Source organism: Ornithodoros turicata, chromosome 1, assembly GCF_037126465.1.
Source record: "Ornithodoros turicata isolate Travis chromosome 1, ASM3712646v1, whole genome shotgun sequence".
NCBI lineage: Eukaryota > Metazoa > Arthropoda > Arachnida > Ixodida > Argasidae > Ornithodoros > Ornithodoros turicata.
Window position 1 is genome coordinate 107624094 of NC_088201.1, and position 2433 is coordinate 107626526.

The 2433-nt window shown below is 45.9% G+C and overlaps 1 long non-coding RNA gene across 1 annotated transcript; it reads left to right on the forward strand.

Annotated features, from left to right (window-relative positions):
* The first annotated feature begins 629 nt into the window (after window positions 1–629).
* Window positions 630–2053, forward strand: LOC135367494 (uncharacterized). Its single transcript, XR_010414480.1, has 3 exons — window positions 630–804; window positions 1601–1870; window positions 1955–2053. It is a non-coding gene; the product is annotated as an uncharacterized LOC135367494 (long non-coding RNA).
* Window positions 2054–2433: the final 380 nt, after the last annotated feature.

Genomic DNA, 2433 nt, shown 5'->3' on the forward strand with positions numbered 1-2433 from the left:
CGCGTTTAGTTTACGCAAATAGAAAAATGAAGTTGTGTATGCTCTATGATGATCCGCCGCAGGCTTAGGCCTTTTCCCCGATGAGCAGTGTTTTGTATGCGATGTCGCATGTCTGTACTTGTGCAGTAGTGTTGCAATTTTTACCCTTCGCTAATATCTTGTTGCTGTCGTCTTGTGTTAGACGTTGAGCTTCGTAGCGTTGTGTGGTAGCGCTACGATTATTCGTGAGCGCTCCGTCTGTTTAATGCGTTGTCCTCTGTGCGTGCTTCTCTGATTTGTGACGTCATCATGGCATGTCTGGACTTAGTTAGCAGTGTTGCAGTTCTTCCCGCTGCTAGTATCTTGTTGGTGTCATGTTGTGCTAGCCGTGTGTCATGTTGTGCTAGCCGCGTGGCGATGTGTGGTGACCTGGGGCGCGTTGCTGGCGAGCTCAGGGTGTCGGCATTCGGCAGTGTTTCTATGACAACGTGCCTATGACGTGACCTATTTCGACACTTGCACTCGAAATGCCGTTGCTGGCCATGTCGTTGCCGTCATGCCGACGCGAGGAAGTCGGCACGGAATGACGATAGCTTAGTGACGGTAAATCTCTCGCCATTCACACAAGCATTGGCATCAACATGGCGGATATCTACTTGTTCCTCGCTGATGCTGGCGTATGCGAAGATGAAAGGACACGCGTCTTTCGCAGACACCGTGACGCCTTTACAGCGCTAGACGAGGAGCAGTTTATTGCCAAGTTCCGCCTCTGCAAGGACGCAGCCAGAGAGGTTTGCGACGCAGTCGCAGGGGATCTGCAAAGACGTATGTACTCTCATGTTCACTTTAGAATTGGAAACAACGTATGATCTCTCATCGTACGTCCCGTTTACAAGATACAGCATTGTTTGAAACAGGGTTTTCTGCAGGGCTTCTTAATACCGTTCGTATCGCGTCTACATCGTACAGTGTGAGAGCCGGAGGCTGTGCATGCTTAGAACCCATGCTCTAAACATCCCCTTAGTTCAATGTTTCTAAACAGCATAACTGGATATTATAATCTCACAACAAAAGACCTCAACTTTGATAGCGTAAACGAAGGAACACAACCGGCTCGAATAACTATTTATTTATGTGTACGACTTGAAACCAGTGATGTAATGCAAGCGTATGTGATCATACTTTAATAGTAAAATGTAATGACCAGTCTTCAATTGTATTGTACTATTTCACTAACTTCATTGGCTGAGCTCTGTTATGGGGAGAAGGAATAGGAAAAGAAAATGAAGTGCCTGTCGGTCAGCTGCTGTTTCACGGTTTCAGGGAAGCTCTCCGTAGCCCCCATACTTACCTCTTGGATTCATTTATAAACAGAGTTCCTTTGTGTTAACGTTTCACACTGCTTCACGCCTCTTGGATTTCCTATTTTGTTTTGCAGAGGTCGGTTTGCCCGATTGCATCAGACTTTTGCAATGGGCGAGCTTGTTTTCTCAGTTATGGTCTCAGTACGGTTAATAACTCTGTGTTGCACAGAGTTATAGTACACAGGCCTAAAGTACATACACCTATAGGCTATACCCCTATGTGTGTGCACTTATGGAAATATTACGTCCATTTACAGCACAGCAATGGCGCAGCACCACTCTACCAGTTGCGCAAAGGGTGCTTATGGCACTTAGATTTTACGCAACTGGTGCGTTTCTTAGCAACATCGCAGAGGAGGAAGACTTCCTTACGAGCAAGCGACCAGTGTCGGAGTCCATTCATGATGTCAGCACTGCAATCATCCGTAACCTTGCCCCGCGATACCTGAAGTTTCCCATGTCACCCGAGGAAAAGTTGAGGGTAAAACGAGGCTTTTACGAGATTGCAGGTCTGCCTGGCTGCCTTGGTACGTCAACGTGACTTTACAGCATAATGTTATATTCTAAAACATGCAAAACTTATGCTTACCGACCGCATTCTAACATTTCAGGCGCAATTGATGGGACAGCGATTTCAATAGTGGCTCCAAGCAGGACAGACCAACGTTTTGTGGATGGTAACTATTACTGTCACAAGGGATATCATGCCATCAACGTGCTTGGTAAGGTAGATTTCATATACGATAGCTTAGCATACATATTCCTCTTTTATAGCCATAAAATTTTAAGAGGTGTCAGACGCTACTCGCCGCATCCTTTACCTAAATGCATGCTACCCAGGGAGCTGCCACGATTCAGCTATATGGAGTTTGTGTGACCTCCGTCGCCAGGCTCCTCAACTGTTTGCAGATGGCGAATGGCTTTTAGGCAAGTATACATTCCACTTCTCCGAGAGAAGAAACAGTAAAGCAAAATATTTCCACATTTGTTTGCGTGTAAAGCAGTTATCTGCGCACGACTGTGTACTGAAAAAAAAAAAGAAAAGAAAAACACCTTCAGCAGAAAGCTGCGCACTATGCTGCTAGTAAAC